The 24,061-nt window shown below is 35.2% G+C and overlaps 1 pseudogene; it reads left to right on the top strand.

Moving 5' to 3' along the window:
• Positions 1–103: 103 nt before the first annotated feature.
• LOC128579469 (protein MCM10 homolog) lies at positions 104–22,221 on the top strand (annotated as a pseudogene).
• The last annotated feature ends 1,840 nt before the right edge of the window (positions 22,222–24,061 follow it).

Genomic DNA, 24,061 nt, shown 5'->3' with positions numbered 1-24,061 from the left:
AACCACATTTTTTTTTCATCTGGAATTATTCACTGTGTGTCATATGAAATATACATTACTTATGAAACCCTTTATTTTAAAGTCCACTCAGCATACCATTAAGATGGAAGTTTCCCATGGCAAGAAAGCAGTAAAACAGAAAAATGTGCAACTGTCCAGATCAGGTAATTTTTTGGGGGGAGGGAAATGGATACATGTTCTTGCTATGTGTAATGACTATAGCTCACTGTAACTTCAAAATCCTGGGGACAAGGGATCTTTCTTCCTTCTTTAATTTTCAACTTAAAATTCCTGTTTTGTTAGGGAGTGGAAAGAGATGAACTATGAAACTACACAATTGTCTAGTGTTTCAAAGAATTTATGAAATTCTGACTTTACATAGTGGAATGCTTTATACTAACAAGTTGGTCTTCTTTTAACTTTAGTTATTTTATCCTATTGTTACACCGATGATATTACGGCAGTTAAATGTCTGACTAGCAGAACCTATGTGCATGTGTGTCATCATTAATTATTAAAAACAAGGAAAATAATAAATTGTCCTTCCATGGCTATTTGAAAGACATAGTCTTTTAAAATGGCAGTACTAAATGTTTTGGCTTTAGGGTCCTCTCAAACTATTACAAATAATTGAGTGAAGTATCCAACACCTAGAATTAGCTGTATGTTATTACCTTGCACTCATACGCTGAAAATGTTTTACTTTATAGGTGACATAGGTGTAAAATCATAATTTGTTTCCATGTCCTAAAATTTCATATAAATGATATATACACTGTGTTCAAAATAAGATGATGAAGTTTGTGAACTCATCTTAGAAAAAGCACTGCATACCTTATTGTTGAATATCACCACAGTCACCTTTGAAGTACTTCCCTTGGAAAGTTGTGCACCAATACCAGTGCCTCATCCAGGCTCCAAAGCAATTTTGGAACTTTTATTTCTGGAATAGCCATCAGCACTGACATTGTATTATCTTCGATGTCCTAAATGTTATCAAAATATCTTCCTTTAAAATGTTCCTTCATCTTTGGGTAAAGAAAAAGGTCATTGAGAGCCAGATTATATGAGTAGGGAGGATGTTCTAATACAGTTATTTGTTTACTGACTAAAAGCTCCCCACAGATGGTGCTGTGTGACTTGGTGCATTGTCACACAGCAAGAGCCATTGCCCCCCTGATGCAAGAACCATGATTTGGCAAAAAGTTCAGGTCATTTTCATCTAACTTTTCCATGTAGCCTTTTCAGCACTTACAAATAGTAAACTTTGTTAACTGTGCAGTTGTTGAAAATTTTTAATGAGCAATCCCTCTGATATCAAGAAGGTTAGCAATATCATTTTAACATTTTGTTAGAACTAAAGGAATGTTTTGATTGTGGAGAAGACTGACTTTCATTGTGCACTTTGATGCTTTTATTCAGTTCATGCTGGTATGCCTGTGTTTCATCACCAGTGATAACATGGCTCAAAACTTCATCTTTCTTCTCTGTAAGGTCTTGTCAAAATTTGACTCTCCTTTCCATTTTTCCACTGGTGATCTACTTTGGGAATCATTTTGTTCAAGTTTTTTCTTGTCAAGATTTTCCATTATGATTTTCCTGATTTTTTTATTAGATCATAACTGTGCACATTACTGCATTTGTGTGGTACAGTATGCTGATTTTATATATAATTTGGAATGTTTACATCAAACTGGTTAACATAGCATTCAACTCCCACCCCTGCCCTCCCCTGTTTGACTTGGGTATTTTAAAAAAATTTCCTGTGTGATTCCATTAATCCGTATAACCCAACTATTGATATGACAGACGTATGTGTGTATATTGACCTCTCAAACAGACTTTATACTACATTTATCTACTATGCTACACTCTTCTTACGTAATTAAAAGTTTGCTGACTAAAATAAAAAAAAAAAAACATAGCATTGACCTCACTTATTTATTTTCTTTTTCTTTCAGTTTTTTGCTGGGACCGGGTTTGAATCCACCCGCTCTGGTCTATAGGGCTGGCTCCCTACTTCTTTGAGCCATAGGCAGCGCCCACTTATTTAATTGTTGTGTTTAGACATTTATAATCTACTGTTAATAAAATATTAAATGTAATATTAACAGCAAAATATGCATGTCTCTACAAATTTTAATACTAGTATTAATATTAAATAGTATTGATATTTAATTAATACTTAATATTTAATATTTAATAGTATTAATGCTTAACTAATAGTAGAATATAAATGTCTCTACAATACTTAATATATTGTTAATATTTAATAGTAGAGTATAAATGTCTAAACACAAAAATTAAATAAGGGAAGTGAATTCTGTCTTAACAAGTTTGATTTAAACATTCCAAATTATATATAAAATCAGCACATTATATGCCATAAATGGAGTAATGTATGCAGTTATGATCTAATAAAATAAATTAAAAAAAAGACTTTCCTACCTGTTTCTCTCTTGATGTTTACTTGATATGCTATGCTTCTCACAGTCAGCTAATAGTTTTGATGCAAAATTCAATGAATTTTTGTAAGGTTTTCATGACTTTCATTCTTATTACTGGGCACCCTTACCTCTCTTCTTCAATGCTGCTTTTTATCCCTTCAGAAAACTATTTAATCTATTTGCAAACTGCTGATTTTTTTGTGGCATTATCTGCAAACTAACATGTCCCTGACTTCCCTTTCAGGCTTGCTAAGTTTAACAAGATTAACATTTATTCATCGCTCTAATTCAGGTTCTGAAATTCTCATAACAGCACACAATCATGCAGCAATGATAATGAACTCCATTCTGAAAGATAGTCAACATAAACACAACTATGAGACACTGATACACCAAAGTTATGAAACCATAATGAGGGGCTTGTACAGTACTACTGACGTAAGCACACAGTTGTGAGTTTGTGAACTTAATTGTCAAGGCTTCATATGTCATTTTGTGACTTTATTTTATTTGCTAAGTATTATATTTGTGAGATCAATCCATATTGACACAAGTGTATTTGGTTTAATTTATTTTGATTTTTATAATATTCCATCACATAAATGCTGCAACATCAAACTGTTCGAAAGCTTGTTTATATATATATTCCTATATATATGAATGATAGTCCTAATGGCTTTTGTATTATATAGGTGTATCCACAGATATTTATTGTATTGTTTATTAATATTGAAAAAATTAAAATACAAAACCAAGATTTATATGTTTATTTATTTTATAAAAACATGCATCCTATATGGGACACTGATATTTGATATCCAAAATATTTCCATAAACATTCACTTATTTCAGGCCCACATTGCCTTTATTTTCCAATATGTCCTTCTAATTCATTTTCTGCCATTCACTTGTGTTTTTCTGAAATTCATCTTCCATATAGAGTTTAGAGTGATTTACTTAAGTGAAAATGGGATAATTAATATCTCTTTGAAATATTAACATCCAAGCACCATGAAATTTCATAGAAGGATTTCTGCTATCCCTTCTTGTCGGCATTTTTTTCTGGCATTCCTGAGCTTCTACAATGCCTGGCTCACCAATCCCTCTACTGCAGACAAATACATATACATATGTTTCTTCAGGAATTGTTTCCTCTCTCTCCTTCTGCTTTCTGTCCTGCTCTCATTCTTTCCTGGCCCCTATGCCCTTTAATTTGGCTCATCCTACATTATAAATATCAGCTCAGACATAATCTCTGAAAAACTCATTTTTGACAGTTTTATTTATATTCCTTCCAGCCACAGCGTCAATAATTATTGAGTAAAACAGATAAAGACTGTTCCAGAAGTTTTGAAATATTGTGCTTATAGTCCAGGGGAAAGGGTAGAGACATGGCAAGAAACGACTTACAGTTTAGGTAGGAACATTGAAGTAGAGATGACACTAGAGTACTAAGGCAGCCCTGAGGGAGGAGATGCCTATTTATCTAGAGAAACAGCAGGAATCAATGAAGGCTTCATGTTGCAGTCTAAGGCCTTAAAAGATAAAAATAAAATTGTTAAAATATCACAGTAAATCTTTTCACATGTAACAAACAGGATGTACACTGATGAAAATACAAAAAGCAACAGAAATTTGTGAATTATTAATAAAACAACATGCACAGCATGCTTTTGAATGGTACTATTATGAAATAGAGAATAATCCACAATGTTATTTCATATGTGTGTATTGTATATTTAAATTCTGTTTTTCTTCTGACATTATGTACGTATACATTAGGTGGAAATATCTGTGAGTAAATCTTTGATATGTCTGTATTTGTTGAACCTAGTGACATCTAGTTCCCTCTGGGTTGTTTTGCAAAGTTTTGGATAATTAGAAGTGTTTTATTTTATTTTTTTTACGGAAGTAAATATTTGGCTAAAGATTAAGCTTAACATAAACTCTCAATTTACACATAAATTACTTTTTTACCCCTTTTTATCAAACAATGTAAATTTTGTTGAACTGTGGTCCACTTAACTAAATGTATGGTCTATCAGTAGAGCCAGCCTTGCAGATGTCATCAGATGAAGAGAAAGAAAGTCATGAAGGAAATAAAAATAAACAGTCACAGGTATGAAACTATTTAATTTTAGATTTCTGATTTACTATTGCTTTCTTTTGCAATGGTATTTTGAATGGTATTTGCAATGTAGAATAGTCCAAATAAAATAATCTTTTGGACTAACATCTTAGACTGAATAGGTCACAATTTAATATTTTCTTTAAAATATATTCTTAACTAGTTAAAATATTTAAAAATCCTGAAAACTCAGATAGCCTTTGTCTTTGGAATAGAGGTAAAGAATTTCTGGGCTTGGGATGGAGCAAGTTGGGGAACCAGAAAGATCATTCAGCTGAGTTCTCCTAGAACGAATGGGGAAAAAGAGAGTACCCAGCTATACCTAGCATGAAGACCTTACCCAGAGTCCTAGCTAAGGGAGCACAGTGAGGAGGTGGTGAGATGGATATAGCTTATGATCTGGAGAGGTGGAAATCTGATGAATTAGGTAAGTAATTGAGACTGGCTTGGATCAGCTGGCCACCCACAGAGGTTTGTGGCAGAAGGAAGCCTTTCTTGAATTTTCAGTTGTTGGGGCAAGCTGTGTGTTGAGTGGAAAGCTTGGAAGAGAAGGCAAGCTCAAACAGTAAACAGCCTAACCATATTCAAATGCTGGTTGGAGTGGATGTGCCATAGGTTTATGCCTGGTGAGGCAGCTATAATGAGAAGTTCTCGGTCGCCAGGTGGCTGCCATTGTGGGAAGTCCTGACAAGGTCTTAGCAGGAGCCTAAAGCACTGTTGTCTTAATATCTTCTGCCAAGATCAGAACTCATCTATTGGGGCAGGCTGAGGGACTCCTGCAACCTATAGGAACTAGAGTCAGGGGGCACTGTGAAACCTGCCCCTGAAGGATTCTAGCCAGCTTTAAGATCCCAACTCAGCAGCATCTGAATGCTGAGAAAACAATCAGGTGATTGCCCAAGGCAATAATTTTGGAATTAGGATGATAGAGGTTGCTGCTGTGCTCTCTGTCTCCTGAAGAACCCACAGCACGACCTGATGCCCCAGAAACATACTGTCATCATGCAACATACTGTCATCAAGAGCAAGGACTTCTCTTTAAAACAAACGAGGTAGTGAGAAGTAAAAAGGAGCATAAGGAGGTAAACAAGAAGAAAGAACACATGAGGAGGAAACAATAGAAAAATTCAGGCAACCTGAAAAATAAGAACAGAGGATCCCCCACAATGAACCATGAGGCACCTACTGCAGAAGACCCCATCTATAAAGAATTAGTTGACTTCTCTCAGAGCTGGACAGATCCTCTAAACAGAAATTAAACAAAGATATAAGAGATTGAAATGAGATCCTAGCAAAACTGTGCTTGACAGATGTATATAGACCACTCCATCCCCAAAATAAGAATATACATTATTGTCATCATCCCATGGAACATTCTCCTAAATCATCACATCCTGTGACAGAAAATGACACTCAACAAAATCAAAAGAATTGAAATTTTACTGTGCATCTTCTCAGAGCACAAGGCACTAAAAGTCAAACTCAACTTCAACAAAAACGTTCAACCTCACAAAAACGCATGGAAGTTCAACAACCTTATGCTGAATGACAGTTGGGTGCTGGAAGAAATACAAAAGGAAATTATTAACTTCCTTGAATATAACAACAATGAAGATACAAGTTAAAAAAAAAAAAACTGTGGGATACAGCAAAAGCAGAAAAAAAATACCACTTTAGAAGCCTATATTCAAAAAAATGAAAAAAAGAAAGATGGAGACTTTACTTTTTTCATGTTTATTACATGGATGGAGCTGGAACATATTCTTCTTAGCAAAGTATCTCAAGGATGTAAGAAAAAGTATCCAATGTACTCAGCCCTACTATGAAACTAATTTATAGCTTTCGTATGAAAGCTATAACTCAGTTATAATTTAAGAATATGGGGAAGGGGGAGAGGAAGGGGGAGGATGGGTGGAGGGAGAGTGATTGGTGGTCTCCTGTGGTGCATCTTACAAGGTTACATGTGAAACTTAGTAAATGTAGAATATAAATGCCTTAACACAACTAAGAAAATGCCAGAAAGGCTATGTAAACCAGTGTGATGAAAGTGTGTCAAACAGTCTATAAAAGCAGTATATGGTGCCCAATGATTGCATTAATGTACACTACTATGATTTAATAAAAAAAAATGAATGTTCAAATAATGTACCTTGGTAAAAATTAAATCCAATTTATGTGATAATTGGTAACTAAATTGCCCTCTAAAGAGACACAGGTTGGTTGACTAAATAGAAAAACTCAGTCCAGACATCTGCTGCATTCAAGAGTCTCATCTATCCTTAAAAGATAAACATAGACTAAAGGTGAAGGAATGGTCACCTTTAATTCAGGCAAATGGAAATCAGAAAAAAGTAGGTGTGGCAATTATATTCTCAGATACAATAGGCTTTAAACCAATCAAAGTAAGAAAAGATAATGATGGTCACTTCTTATTTCTTAAGGGCTACCCTCAACATGATGAGATTTCAATTATCAACATTTATGCACCCAAGCAGAATGCAACTCAATTTATAAGAGAAATTTTAGCTGACATGAACAATTTGATTTCCCCCTGCACATTAATAGATGGAGACTTTAACACTCCTCTGGCAGTGTTGGATAGATCCTCACACAAAAAAGAAGCTAAGCAAAGAAATTTTAGAACTAAACTTAACCATTCAACATTTACATATAATAGACATCTACAGAACATTTCATCCTAATTAAACTGAATACACATTCTTCTCATCAGCCGATGGATCATCCTCCAAAATTGATCGCATCTTGGGTCACAAGTTTAACATCAGCAAATTTTAAAAAATATAATTCATTCCTCGTATTTTCTCAGACCGTCATGGAATAAAAGTTGAACTCAGTAAAAACAGGAATCTTCACATGTATACAAAAACATTGAAACTAAATAACTTCATGCTGAATGATAGCTGGGTCATAGATGAGATTAAGAAGGAAATTACCAAATTTTTGGAACAAAACAATAATGAAGTCGCAAACTATCAGAACCTCTGGGATACCACAAAGGCAGTCCTAAGGAAAATATATAGTATTGCAAGCCTTCCTCAAGAGAATGGAAAGAGAGGAAGTCAATAACTTCATGGGACATCTCAAGCAACTGGAAAAGGAAGAAATTTCCAACCCTAAATCCAGCAGAAGAAAAAAAAGATAACTAAAATTAGAACAGAACTAAACAAAATTGAAAACCAAAGAATCGTACAACAGATCATCCAATCAAAGAGTTGTTTTTTGAAAAGGTCAATAAAATAGATAAACCTTTGGCTAACCTAACAAGAAGTAGAAGAGTAGAATCCCCTATTCATCAATCAGAAAAGATAAAGGCCAAATAACAACAGACTCCTCAGAAATCCAACAAATCCTTAATGAATAGTACATAAAACTCTACTCTCAGAAGTATGAAAATCTGAAGGAAAGAGATCAATACTTGGAAACATGCCACCCTCCTAGACTTAGCCAGAAAGAAGTGCAAATGTTGAACAAGCCTATAACAAGCTCTGAAATAGCATCAAGTATAAGAAATCTCCCCCAAAAGAACAGCCCAGGACCAGATGGCTTCACATCAGAATTCTACCAAACCTTTAAGGAGGAACTAGTACCTATATTACTTAATCTTTTCCAAAACATACTAAAAGAAGGAATATTTCTCAATACATTCTATGAAGCAAATATCATGCTTATATCTAAACCAGAAAAAGACCCAACAAGAAAAGAAAATTAGAGACCAATATCTCTAATGAATATTGATGCAAAAATATTCAATAAGATCCTAGGAAACAATACAATAACACATCAAAAACATTATACACCACAACCAGGTGTGTTTCATCCCAGGGTCCCAAGGATGGTCCAGTATACATAAATTCATAAATATAATACATCACATAGACAAATTAAAAATCAAAGACCATATGATTCAATTGATGCAGAAAAAGCTTTGACAATACCCAGCATCCTCTCTTGATCAGAACACTTAAGAAAATAGGTATAGAATTCACTGAATTCTTGAGACATCTTTTGGGTTACTGCTTGGAATTCTAATTTGATCAATTGATGCTTACTACTGGCTGCTTGAAGAATTTTTTTCATCTTGACTTCAGACAGGTTCATTACAATGTGTCTTGGAGAGGCTCTGTTAGCATTGAAATTACCCAGGGTATGATATACATCTGAAAGGGGTGTGTGGGGGTCTTTAGTGAAACTTGGGAAATTTTCCTTTATGATAGTATCCTGAATGGCTTCCATTCCTTTGGGGCAATCTTCTTCCCCTTTAGGAATCCCTATTCATATATTTGAATAATTCATGGAGTATTGTAGTTTTCTAAGCACATGTTATGCTTTCTTTTCTTTTCTGCTCATCAACTCTCTGGGTTAAGTCAAAACTTTATCCTGTAGCTCTGAGCTTCTTTTTTCTCCATAGTATACCCTATTTTTGATACTTTTCACTGCAGCTTTACATTCCCTGATTGTTTCCTTCATTTCCTTAATCTCCACCATATCCTTTCAATGTTCTACGTATCAATCATCAGATTTTTGGTTCTTTCTTTCCATGTTCTTGCCCATTCCTTTTAGTGTCTTTATCATCCATATTTTAAATTCCCTTTCTATCAACTCCATTAATTCTTTTATTTTCTCCATACAAATAAATGTGTTTATTTGCTTTCCAATTTTGCCTGCACAAAATTAAGAAGACTTAAAATTTAAAAACAACGGCATTGATTAAAATAAGGACTAGAAACAAAAATGTCATCAAGAACGAGCAAAGATAAAAACATTCATAGAAGAGATCAGATTATTGCTGCCAGAAAATATTGAGCAATAATAATAAGAATGCAAAAAAAAGTAACATTCATATTGTGAGATAAGAGTGTGTCTATCATAGAATGCTTTGACTTTGAGGTTCAGTATGGGGTCATCAGTTAACTTCTTTTTCTTTTTTCTTTTTTCCAAAGTCTCAAAAAATAGACAACTATTCTTGCTAATACGTTTGAGCTCTCTGTGGATTCTGGTTATTAAACATTGGTCAAAGGTTTAACCTGCAAATATTTTCTCCCGTTTTGAGGGCTATCTGCTTGCTATACTTAACTATGTTCTTGGCTGTGCAGAAGGTTTTCAGTTTGATCAGGTTCCAGTAGTGTAGTTTTGATACTGCTTCAATTGCCTGGGGAGTCCTCCTAATTAAATATTCACCAAGGCCGATTCCTTCAAGAGTTTTCCCTGCTCTTTCTTCTAGTATTTTTATAGTTTCATGTCTTAAGTTTAAAGATTTTACCAAGTGGGAGTCTATCTTAGTTAATGGTGAAAGGTGTGGATCCAATTTCAGTCTACTACAGATCGCCAGCCAGTTTCTCACTGTGGGCAAAGGAATGGAAGAGAAACTTCTCTAAGGAAGACAGGCGCATGGACTACAGACACATGAAAAAATGCTCATCATCTTAATCATCAGAGAAATGCAACTCAAAACTACTTTGAGATATCACCTAAATCCAGTAAGAGTAGCCCACATAACAAAATCCCAAAACCAGAGATGTTGGCATGGATGTGGAGAAAAGTGCACACTTCTGCACTGCTGGGGGGAATGCACACTAATATGTTTCTTTTGGAAGGATGTTTGGAAGACACTTAGAGACCTAAAAATAGAGGTGCCATTCAATCCTATAATTCCTTAACTAGGTAAATACCAGAAGAACAAAAATCACAATACAAAAAAGACATCTGTACCAGAATATTTATTGCAGCCCAATTCATAATTGCCAAGCTATGGAAGAAGCCCAAGTGCCCATCGACCCATGAATGGACTAGCAAATTGTGGTACATGTATACCATGGAATATTATGCAGCCTTAAAGAAAGATGGAGACTTTATCTCTTCCATGCTCACATGGATAGAGCTGGAACATATTCTTCTTAGCAAAGTATCTCAAGAATGGAAGAAAAAGTATCCAATGTGCTCAGCCTTACTGTGAAGGTAATTTATAGTTTTCATATGCAGGCTATAACCCAACTGTAGCACAAGAATTTGGGGAATGGGCCATAGGCGAGGAAGAGAGAGGGGAATTCAGGGTGAGGGAGGTTAATGGGTGGGGCCACACCTACGGTACATATTATAATGGGTACAGGCAAAACCTACTAAATGCAGAATACAAATGTCTACATACAATAACTAAGAAAATGCCATGAAGGCTACTTTGAACAATTTGATGAAAATAATTTAGATTGTATATGATACCAGCACATTGTAACCCTTGAATGCACAAATGTACACAGCTATGATTTAACAATAAAAAAAGAAAGAAAATAAGTATAGAAGTAACATTTCTTAACTGATAGAGGCCATTTGCTGCAAACCCACAGCCAATATCATAGTTAATGGTGTAAAATTGAAATCATTTCCACTCAGATCAGGAACCAGGCAAGGGTGCCTACTCTCTCCACTGCTTTTTAACATTGTAATGGAAGTTTTAGCCACCACAATCAGGCTAGAGAAGACAATCAAGGGATCCAAATAGGACCAGAGGAGATCAAATTGTCACTCTTCACAGACGATATGATTATATATCTGAAAAATCCAAGGGAATCAACTACAAAACTCCTAGAAGTGATCAAGGCATATAGTAGGGTCTCAGGATACAAAATTAACACTCATAAATCTGTAGCCTTTATATATACCAATGATAGTCACAGGGAAAAAACAATCAAGGACTTCATTCCCTTTACAATAGTCCCAAAGAAGATGAAATATCTGAGAGTGTATCCAACTAAGGATGTGAAATGTCTCTATAAAGAAAACTATGAAACTCTGAGAAAAGAAATAGCTGAAGATGTTAACAAATTGAAAAATGTATCCTGCTCATGGCTGGGAAGAATCAATGTTGTTAAAATGTCTATACTACCTAAAGCAATCTACAGATTTAACGCAATCTCTATTAAAGCACCTCTGTCATATTTTAAAGACCTGGAAAAATTAGTACTTTGTTTTATACAGAAACAGAAAAAAAACTCAAATAGCCAAGACATTACTCAGAAATAAAAACAAATTGGGAGGTATCATGCTTCCAGACTTCAAACTATACTATAAATTGATAGTGATCAAAGCAGTATGGTACTGGTACAAAAATAGAGAAGTAGATGTGTACTCAGCCCTACTATGAAACTAAATTATAGCTTTCACATGAAGGCTATAACCCAACTAAAGCACAAGACTATGAGGAAAGGGCCAAGGAAGGGGAAGGGAGGGGGGTTATTATGGTGGAGGCAGGGTAATGGGTGGGGCCACACCGACGGTGCATCTTAGAATGGGTACAGGCGAAACTTACTAAAGGTAGAATACAAATGTCTATATACAATAACCATGAAAATGCCTGAAGGCTATGTTGAACAGTTAGATGAGAATATTTCAGATTGTATATGAAACCAGCATATTGTACCCCTTGATTGCACAAATGTACACAGTTATGATTTAACAATAAAAAATAAATAAATACATAAATAAAAGGCAAAAAAAGAGGTAAACCCAGACATTTATTGTCATTTCATTTTTGATAAGCATATTAAAAATATAAATTTTGGGAAAGATTCCTTATTCAATAAATGGTGCTGGATGAATTGGCTGGAAACTTGTAGAAGACTGAAACTGGATCCACACCTTTCTCCTTTAACAAAAATTTACTCTTACTGGTTAAAAAACTCATAATTAAGACATGAAATTATTAATATTCTTAGAGAAAGTGCAAGGGAAATGCTTGAAAAACTTGGCCTGGGAGAATACTTCATGAGGAAGACACCCCAGGCCATTGAAGCACCATCAAAAATACATTATTGGGATCTGATCAAATCAAATGCTTCTGCACTGCCAAGAACGCACTAAGTAAAGCAAATAGACAGCCTTCAGAATGGGAGAGGATTTTTGCAAGTTATACTACCGACAAAGGTCTAAGAACCAGAATCCAGAGAATTCAAACTTCTTACTAAGCAAAAAACAAGTGATCCCATTTCATTGTGGGCAAAAGACATGAACAGAAGCGTCTCTGAAGAAGACAGATGCATGGCCTACAGATACATGAAAAAAATGCTCATCATCTTTAATCATCAGGGAAATGCAAATCAAAACTACTCTGACATACCACCTAACTCCAGTAAGAGTAGCCCACATCACAAAATCCCAAAACAACAGATGTTGGCGTGGATGTGGATAAAAGGGAAGACTTCTGCACTGCTGATGGGAATGCAAACTATTATGTTCCTTTTGGAAGGAAGTTTGGAGAACACTCAGGGATCTAAATGTAGACCTACCGTTTGATCCTGCAATTCTTCTTCTAGGTGTATATCCAAAGGACCAAAAATCATTTGGCAATAAAGATATTTGCAACAGATTGTTCATTGCAGCTCAATTCATAATTGCCAACTCACAGAAGAAGCCCAGGTGCTCATGGACCCATGAATGGATTAATATATTGTGGTATATGTATACCATGGAGTAGTATGCAGCAGTAAAAAGAAAATGGAGACTTTACCTCTTTTATGTTTACATGGGTGGAGCTGGAAAATATTCTTCTTAGTAAAGTATCTCAGGAATGAAAATAAAAGTATCCAATATAGGGCGGCGCCTGTGGCTCAGCGGGTAGGGCGCCGGTCCCATATGCCGGAGGTTGCGGGTTCAAACCCAGCCCCGGCCAAATTAAAAAAAAAAAAAAAGTATCCAATATACTCAGTACTACTGTGAAACCAATTTATAATCACTCACACTTGCATATGAAAAATGAAACACAACTTTAGCCTAGGATGAAGGAGGGAAGGGGAGGGAGAGGGGAAGGGAGGCAGTGGGAGGGAGAGTAGGGGATAGAAGGAGGACCACACCTATGGAGCACATTGCAAGTACAAGTTGGATCTATCATGTGTAGACCACAAATGTCCTTATAATATAATTGGGTAAATGTGGTGAAAGATACGTTGATTAATATGATGTGTAAGCACTCCCAATTTGTATAAGTAATCAACACACTGAAAATGGCATTAATGTGTTTATGATCTATGTACAAAAGACTTAATAAAAAAAGAAAAAAAATCATACATTATGATCAAATAAGATTCATCTTATATTAATTTTTTGAGTGGTGAGAAGTATGGATCCTATTTTATTCTTCTGCATATGGCTATACAAATACAATATTACTGGCACCTTTTATTGAAAGGGAGAGATACCCCAACATATGTTGTTGCCTGCTTTGTCAAAGATCAGGTGTCTATATGTGGATGGTTTTGTATATGGGTATTTTGTCTTGTTTAATCAGCCTGTGTCTCCATTTTTGTGTCAAAACCATGTTGTCTTGGTTACTTTATACTTGTAGTATAGTTTGAAGGTGGTAATGTGATGCCTCCAAATTTGTAAAAGAAGTCATTTTATCAAAAAATACCTGTACTCAAGTGTTCATTGCAACACAATTCACAATTACAAAGATGGGGAATCAACCAAAATGTGCATCAATTCATGAGTAGATTAATAAAACATGGTTCATGTATTCCATAGAATACTAAGACTCAAAGAATGACTTAATATCTTTTGCAACAATGTGGATATAACTAGGGACCTATTAGAAGGGACGATTATCCTTAGTGAAGTATCTAAAGAATGAAAACATGAATATCACATGTACTTACTACTAAATTGGAATTAAATTGATGGGCACACATGTGAAGTAAACCTCAATAGAAATGAAGCAGGGGGTGACAGGGGGAGGGGACGCAGAAACCTATCTAACAGGTACAGTGAACACTCTCTGGGTGAAAGACATACTTCTATCGATGACTGAAACATTACAAAAGCAATCTACGTAACCAAACTATTTGTACCCCCATAATACTTTTAGATAAATAATTAAGTACATAAATAAATAAATGAAAGGATAGAAGGTGGCATCTTTTGTTTGTCTTTTTATTTCTCAATTTCTGACACTCAAATGGGGTGAAAATTCATTCAATACCAACAGGAAAAGGGAATGACAAAGTTAAGAACGGCCCTTTTTGAAATTTTGAAAAATTCTTTTTGACTCACTCAAAGTGATATAAAGCAGATTCTCCAAACAATTTAAATAACAAAGTTATAATTATATCTCACAATTATGTGGTAATACTCAAATGTAATGCTAAAATTAAAGTAATAACAAAATATTTTGCTGGCTCTAATCATAACAAAGTAAAGTGATAAAATCAATCAAAACAAAAAATTTCTTTTTATGGACTAAAGTAGTAACAATTATCCCTTCTATTAAACTTTTCATCAAGGTTAAAAAACAAAGGAAGAAGTGTGAAGCTAATGAGATAGAAGTATCTAAATACCTCTGTGATTTTGCAACTGATGACAGTGATGATGATGGATTTACTCAAAAAAGAAAGGCTGGAGAAACCTACAATCAGCAGTTTTCTAGGAAGGAGAAAGAAAAGTGGGACAGGTGAGCCTGTAGCGGTGTTTCATAGTAGATAATTATTACTGTACAAGAAAACTAATTTTAATTTGGACTAACATTCACAATTAACCAGTTGTATACTTAACCTAAGGATTTTCAGCCTTTGCCTGCTATTAGAACAATGCAAATTTACAAACAATGGGATATCATTGTTTTCAGTCATGCTGATATTTTTGTTTAACAAAAGCAGTGCTGAGAAATGTGTAGAAAATTTATTGTCTTGCACTATTTGTTGATAAACCGGTAAATCCACGTTGACAGTTAATTTAGCAATGGGCATCAAATTTCAAATATGTCATTCATTGAATCTAAGAGGTCCAGTTCTGCAGCTAGATCCTACAGGACAATGTGACCCATGTAAACACACAAACGTGTTAAGAACATTCGTTATCTATGATATATACATAAAATAAACCAATATGTATGTACCTAATATATATATATATAACCTATGTTAAAATGCATAGTATTAATTATGTATGTCAAGGACTTTTATATAACTACGTTATCTATATATGTGTATTACAGAAGTTTATTATAACATTGTCATATCAAAAGTTGGAGATAGTCTAAATACGTGTCAGTAAGGAAATACTTAAACACCACACCCATAAAGTAATGTTGCATACAATGATTTTCTAAAATGAGGTGAATCCGTAGTATACTAATGAGGTGAATCTGTAGTATACTAATCTAAAATGAGGTGAATCTGTAGTATACTAATCATTTCCCAATGAAAGTATGCTAAAGTATTTAGTTTAGTGATACATATAACCAAATTTTGATAGAATTGCTTAAATATCTGCTGAGTTGCAAAAGGCAGCTACATGTTGTTGGAATTCTAGCTTATAACCAAGAAGGTTGGAGGTTATTATATTTTTGGTTTTGTTCTCAATACATGAGTGCTCAACTATTGGAACCTCAAATTAGTCTGAAAATCAGCAAATGATTGCACATGGGCACTCGTTTTCCATATATACATTTCAATAAAGTGTAAAAATGATTAAATCAGAGGTTGTTTAATCTAATAAAATTAGTCTTGGCCAAATTTTCCTTTAAAAGGCCAGAGAGTAAATATGTTTTAGACTTTGTGGGCCATATGGATTTTGTTATAGTCCAAAATCTGTCATAGAAAATGAAGGAACCGGCATGCCTGTGATCCAATAAAACTTTGCTGACAAAAGCAGGCAATGGGCTGAGCTTGGCTCACATGTGCTAATTTACTGATTCTTGTGGTAAAACCCAGTACTACTAATGCAGCAAGTCTTCTTTTAAAAGATTATGCATTTCAATATGAACCACATCACATTATTCAACAGATCTCATGTTACATTATTTATACAATAAGATTGTTCTTGCAATTTTTCCCCTTTTATTTCCATTATGGAATTCAAAATTTTAACATAAATATTTACTTTGTATAGTGAATGAGTATAAAATATACTAAATTTGGATGACTTTTATCACACAGTACATACCTCCCTTGAAATTTCAGTCATTTTTGGTCTTTATTTATATACATGGACAAAATGATAATCAGGTCTTTTCTTTTCCTGTTTCTTTTTTTTTAATTTCATGTTAATGTGAGGATATAAACAATTATTTGTTTACATTATTTTCATTAGTTAGGTAGAGTCCCTCTTGTAGTTGTGTCCCGGACTCAAGAGGTGTTCCATGTACCCTTACATTCTGCCTATTAAGTAGGAGCACACCAATCTCCCTCCAACCTTCTCTTGCCCGTTCCCTTGTTCCCCTTCCTCCCAACTTGAACTGAAACGAGATTTTTCTCTTATGTGGACATGTATTAGATTGTCTACTGGCTTTATACTATTATTGAGTATGTTGGATATTTGTGTTTCTATTTTCTGATGCTTTACTGAAGAATGCATTTCACCTCCATCCAGGTTAATATCAAAGATGTAAACTCTCTGTTTTAAAAATGACTGAGAAGTATGGTGTACACATACCACAGTTTCTTGATCCATATCTAAGTTGATGGACATTCAGGTTGTTTCAGAATCTTGGCAAATGTAAACTGAGCTGCAGTAAACAATCTAGTGAAAATGTCTTTATTAAAAAATATTTTTTTTCTTCTGAGTAGTTATATCTCTATTAATGTGATTCCAGGATCAAATAAAAGTTCCGATTTGAGTTCTCTGAAGATTCTCCATACTTTTATTCAAAAAGGTTGCATTAGTTTGCAGTTCCTGCTAGGGTGTAAAGTGTTCCCCATTACCAATATCAGCAACTTTGGGACTTTGTGATGTGGGCTATTCTCACTGGATCTGGATGATGTCTAGGGCGGTTTTGATTTGCGTTTCTCTATTGATCAGGGAAGATGAATATTTTTTCATATGTTTATTAGCCACTCATCGGCTTCCTCAGAGAAGGTTCTGTTCATATCACTTGACCAGTAGTAGATGGAATTTGTTTGCTCTATTGATGTTGATTTAATTTGAGTTCTCTGTAGATTCTAATTATCAAACCTTTATCAGATTCATAACATGTGTAAAACCATTCTAAAGGTTGTCTATTTGCTTTACCTGTTGTGTCCTTAGCTGGACAGAAGTTTTTTCAGCTTAATTAAGTCCCATTTGTTCATTTTACATGTTGCTACTGAGGTCTTTGTCATAAAATCTTTCCTGAGTCCAACATCATCAAGAACTTTTTTCACACTTTGTTCTAAGATTCTTATCATTTCATGTCTTAGATTTAAATCTTTTATCCATCTTAAGTCAATTATTTTAAGGGGTGAAAGGTATTGGTCGAGTTTCGTCTACTACAAGAAATTATGTGTAGAAATTTGGCAATGTGGAGGAAATGTACCAATAGCTGCAATCATGCCATCTTCCTAGACTTAACCAGGAAGAAATAGATCTCCTGAAAAGGCAGATATCAAATGCTGAGTGTGCAGAAACAATAACAAAGCTTCTAACACCACCACCAACAACAAAAGCCCAGAAACAGATGACTTCACAACAGAATTCTATCACACCTTCACAGATGAGCTTCTATCTATACTGAAGAACCTATTTCAAAACATTGACAAGGCTGGAGCCTTCCCAAACACATTCTATAAAGCAAATATCACTTTTGTTTTGATTCCAAAACCAGGAAGGGACTTAACAAACAAGGAGAACTTCAGACCAATTTAACTAATGAATATAGATGGAAAAATACTCCATAAAATCTTAGCTAATAGATTACAGCTACTCATTTCAAAAAAAGTATGCATCACAATCAAGTAGATTGCATCCAAGGGGTGCAGGTTGTTTTAACATATGTAAATTCATAAATTTAATACATCCTATCCATAAAAACAAAGTCTAAATGATGCTCTCAATAGAGGCAGGAAAAGCATTTGTTAAAATTCAGAATTCTTTACTAACAAGAACATTTAAAATATAGGCATATTTGGTATATTTCTTAAGATGATTGAAGACATCAATCCACAGCTAACATCATGCAGAATGGTGTAAAATTGAATGCTATTCCAAAGAGAATTGGAACCGGACAAGGATGCACACTCTCACCACTATTACTCAACATAGTTCTAGAAATTCTAGCCAATACAATCAGGCAATAGAAAGAAATAAATGACATCCCAAAGGGAGCAGAGGAGGTCCAACTCTCCCTCTTTCCTGCTGATATACTCTTATATTTAGAAAACCTAGAGACTCAACCAAACACTCCTGGAAGTTATCAGGAAATACAGAAATGTCTCAGGGTATAAAATCACTTTGCAAAGATCAGTAGCCTTGTATATGCCAGTAACAACTAAGCTGTTCAGCTTCTCTTGATTGAGAAGCAAATCAAGGACATAATTCCCTTCAGAGTATCTTCAAAGAAAATTAAATACTTAAGAATATACCTAACAAAAGAGGTGAACTATCTTTTCACAAAGGATTATGAAACCCTAGGAAAAGAAATTATAGAAGATACTAACAAATTGCAGAACATACCATGCTCTTTGCTGGGAAGAATCAACATTGCCAAAATGCCTATTCTACACAAAGGAATCTACAAATTTGAGGCAATGGTGATTAAAATACTGACATATTTTGAAGAACTGGAAAAAATAGTACTTCATTTTTTATGGAACCAGAAAATAAGCAATATAGCTAAGGCTATTCTTAGTAATAAAAACAAAGTCAGAGGCATCACCCTACCAGACTTTGGGCTATATTACAAATCTGCCATAAACAAAACACCATGGCATTGTCACACAAATAGAGGCATAGACATATGGAACCGAATTGAAAACCAATGGATCAAACCAATCTCCTCTTGCCATCTGATCTTTGATAAACCAAACAAAAATATACAGTGTGGAAAATAATTAATTTTCAAAAAATGGTGCTGGGAAAACTACATAACCACATGAAAAGACTGAAACTTGCCCCACACATTTCACCCCTTATAAAAATTGGCTCAAGATAGATAAGAGACTTCAATCTAAGACACAAAATGATAAAAATCTTAGAAGAAAGCATAGGGGGAAACTCTTGATGATGTTGAGCTAGGGAAAAATTTTATGACAAAGACTTCAGGGCCCATCATAACAACAACAAAAATTAACAAATGGACTTAATTAAGCTGAAAAGCTTCTGCATCACTAAGGACACAACAAGGAAAGCAAGAAGATAATCTTCAGAATGGTAAAAGATATTTGCCAGGGCATGAATCTGACAAAGGACTGATAACTAGAATCTACAGAGAACTCAAGTTAATCAACAGAAAAGAGTAAACAATCCCATCTACCTCGGGGCAAGAGATACAAACAGAACCTTCTCTGACAAAGACAGACAAATGGCTAAGAAACATTTGAAAAATGCTCATCTTCCCAGATCATCAGAAATATGTAAATCATAACTGCCCTGAGATACCACCTAACCCCAATTAGAATAGCCCACATCACAAAGTCTTAAATCTGCAGATGCTGGTGTGGATATGGAGAGAAGGGAACACTTTTACACTGCTGGTGGTACTGAAAACCAATACAACCTTTTTGGAAGGAAGTATGGAGAATCCTCTAAGAACTCAAACTAGCCCTCCCATTTGGTCCTGCATTTCCTTAATGAGGCATCTAGCCACATGGAAAAAAAAATTGTACTAAACATTTGCACTGACCATTTGCAGCTCAATTTACAATTGCCAAACTGTGGAAACAACCTAAATGCCCATCAACCAAGGAATGGATTAACAAGCTGTAGTTTGTGTATACCATGAAATACTATTGTGTCATTAAAAAAGATGGAGATTTTACATCTTTTTTACTAACCTGTATGGAGGTGGAACACATTCCTCTTCATAAAGCATCAGAAGAGTGGAGAAGAAAGAACGCAATGTACTCAATTCTAATATGAAGGCTGTAAGTGGTCTAATAGAAGGTGGGGGATAGGGAAATGAGGGATGGGGAGAGGGGCAGAGGAAGTAGGGTAAGGGGTCACAGTGTATGGCACACCTCTTGGGGGTGGGACACAATTACAAGAGGGAGTTTACCTAACAACTTCAATCAGTGTAACATAATTCTTTGTACCCTTAATAAATTTCAAACAATAAAAATAAATAAATACATAAATAAATTAATAATAAAATTGAAGATAGAACAAGGTGCTTTTATAGGATTGCTCAATTGTAACCCCGTGAAGCCCAAGGATGGCTCAGAGAAGGTGTCCTTAGCTATGGATCATCCCCAGAATCTCTTAATTATGGGTGAATCTCTTGATCTTGAAACCTATAAAGCAAAGAAAAAGAATGGAGAACCTCATGCACAGATGGTTAATTTGTGAAACTCTGAATACTTGAGTATCACATCCAGGCTCAGTACTGGAAACTCAGTGCACAACAGGCTGACCTGCAGTCCACCTTATCCAGAGGATAAATTCCAAAGAAGTTTGCCTGCAAAGTCACCAGCCTTGAAGAATGGCTATGTCAAGATGGTTTTTACCACTGAGGAGTTTCTTCCGCGTCCTATGTGGCCTCAGTTGCAGCAGCTGTTGTGCCTACGAAGATGATTCAAACCACTCGGAGCAATCTGGTTGTCAAAGGTGCAGACTTGATCATTCAGGAAACAAAACAAATACTCAGAATGCCCCAGAAGAGCTTGTCTTGCTCTGAGGAGTTCAAAGAATTGAGGGATCTGCCACTGAGTGGAGCCAGAAGCCGGTAGCATTTAGTCAAAGCCATGACTACAGGGATCATGGGAAGCCCCAAACCTGCCATGCAGTCTGTATTGGCATTGGCCCTCTTAAAACAACAGAAGCAGCAAATGTTGTAGATGAGGGAAAGGAAATCAGAAGCTTTTTGGAGACAATTTCTCCAAGGCTCAAATAAAGTCAAGAGCCTGGCTCTGCCATCCTCATCTTAATAGCCCACTGATCAATCTGCATGGATGGGGACTGATTTCCCCAGGATGGAAGGCAGCCTGACCAGGTGGATGCCCAAGATGGGGTGTGGCATCTCAAAAGGAAATGACGTTCTCTTTTCTGATGAGTCACAACCACCAAAACCAAAACTGAGTGCTTTAGCAGAAACAAAAAACTTGGCTGCTGTCACCAAATTAAGAGCAAAGGCCAGCTTCTTAAAGAAACACACCAAAATAGCCTCAAAATGATACAAAAGGATTCCCAGGATACCCTGGGAGTGGTGAAATGTGTAGAAAAGAACATCATGTTTTCTTCCCAAGCTGAGGATGAATTGGAGCCTGCCATGAAGAAAAGGAGAGAGCAGTTTGCCTGACTGGAATCTGAGTAATTTCAGGAAATTCTAAAAGTAAAGTCAAAGTGCACAGGTGTCCTGAAAGAGGCTGAAGCTGAGCTGCATAAATGCTATTTTGAGGCATTGGTGAAAAAAAAAAAAAAACAAATGGAAGAAAAGATGAGAAACATCAGAGAAGTGAAGTGTCTAGTCGTGACATGCAAGATGGGCACCTACACCGATCTCCATGTGCTGGAGACCTGTGTCAGTGAGCAGCACGACCTCCACTGGCTCAATGACATGAAAAAGTTTTTCAAGTGTCCCTGTGGGGACAGACTCCCACACAAGCACTGCAGTAATCGTGGCCTCTAAAAAAAAGGGAGGGAATGCTAAAAGAAAACTCTGGTCCAAATATCAGAGGAGAAATTTTGTTACCAAGAGGAGAACACGCCAAATTTCTAAGTAGCCTCAAATAACCCTAACGTCATTTGCCTTAATCTTTTTTTCTTCATGTGGCTCTGGAAAGGCCAACATGGACTGCGGATTGCCTTTGTTTCTGACTGACACCAGCAAAAACCCATGCACAGATGGTTCAATTGTGTGGGCTTAACACCAAATTTAACATTGATGTTTAAGTGGAAAACCAGAATATTGTCTTCCCTGTTCTCACTACAGTATTGTGGCAACATTACAGCTTTCACAGAAATTTTTGGCCCCAAACTGGAAGGTAAACCGAGAGGTGTGTTTCTGTACCTCTTGGTTATACACTCCTTTATCTCAATGAAGTTTATCTCATGGAGATAAAAATATACATTGTATAATGACATTAACAATAGCAGCATTGTGATTTTATGAGATACTCTAAATTATCAAAGGTATTACCTTTATAGCCTAGAAAAGGGAAGATTTTGATTATGTACAATAGAAAAATAAATGATTGACAGTTTATCGCAGATAACACTTTTTTGTATCATAAATTTATAAAGCTTGAAAACCACATTTCTTTGTACCAATAGTGTCATGGACGTGTATTGTGTACTCAATAAGTATTTGTTGAATACAAGAATAAACAGTGGAATAGATAATTTCGTGCTGATGAGGAATTTTCTTTAGAAAAATAAGTTTTGAACTTGTTGAAAGTAGGTTTCTCTAATTGCCTAGATACAACCATATGAAGGCTTTTAGTTTTTAAAAAATATGTGAGATTTAGAAAATTTTGTTTATAATTATGGCCGTAAAAAGAATGATTATGTGGATTTATCTACTATCCTATCATTTAAGAGCAGTTGACAATAAATTTGATTTTCACAACAGGGTATGAAGCTCATGTGTTGGAGCCAGAATTCTGGGGTTTGAATGTGTGGTCTCTACTGACCATCTGTATGTGCTTGGGCAAATTACTTGGTGTTCTGAGCCTAGTCTCCTCCTTTATAAAACCATACAGGATGATAACATCTCTAAAAGGGTAGCTACATCACAGAGCTCTGTAAGGATTCACATTAATTAAATACATATACAGTGCTTTAAATACTACATATAGTTACATAGTAAGTTGTGAAAGTACAGATGAAAAACATTATTATTATTATTGTTCTTTTTTTAAGACAGAGTCTCACTTTGTAACACTTGGTAGAATGCTATGGTGTCACAGCTCACAGCAACCTCAAACTATTAGGCTTACGTGATTCTCTTGGTCAACTTCCCAAGTAGCTGGGACTACAGGCCCCGACCACAATGTCTGGCTATTTTTAGTGACAGTGTCTCACTCTCGCTCAGGCTAGTCTTGTACTCATGAGTTCAGGCAGTTCACTGACTCTGCTTCCCAGAGTGCTGGGATTACAGGTGTGAACCACAGCTTCTGGCCTTGAATTTAACATTATTAACATTATTACAAACATTTAACATTATTAAAAAAAGAATTTCCCTCATATAAGTATGTTAGATAATTCAAATAAAAATAAGTATTAGTGCCTGTAAATTACCATATTTATTAAAAAAGAGAGTGACAAACACCTGGTATATTTCTATCAAATAATGCAAGAAGTATGCTTGTCCTTTCTCTTTTTCAGAAGGCTTGATCTAAATGTAATTCTTTGTTAGGATGTTATGTAGTATGTTTTCTTTGTCTCTTAATGTTACTGTTTATACTTCAATCCCTCTTGTAGAAAATGATTGATTTTACATTATGTATTAAAAACCCTAAAAACTCTATAAGTAGGAGAAATAAATGACAAAAGCAGATATTTTATTAAACAACAATTGTTTTAGATATTTTGCATTTTGTATATTTCCTATTTGCTAAAAGGAATTATTTGT

Source organism: Nycticebus coucang, unplaced genomic scaffold (assembly GCF_027406575.1).
Source record: "Nycticebus coucang isolate mNycCou1 unplaced genomic scaffold, mNycCou1.pri scaffold_57, whole genome shotgun sequence".
NCBI classification, from domain to species: domain Eukaryota; kingdom Metazoa; phylum Chordata; class Mammalia; order Primates; family Lorisidae; genus Nycticebus; species Nycticebus coucang.
This window is presented reverse-complemented; position numbering and strand designations above follow the sequence as displayed.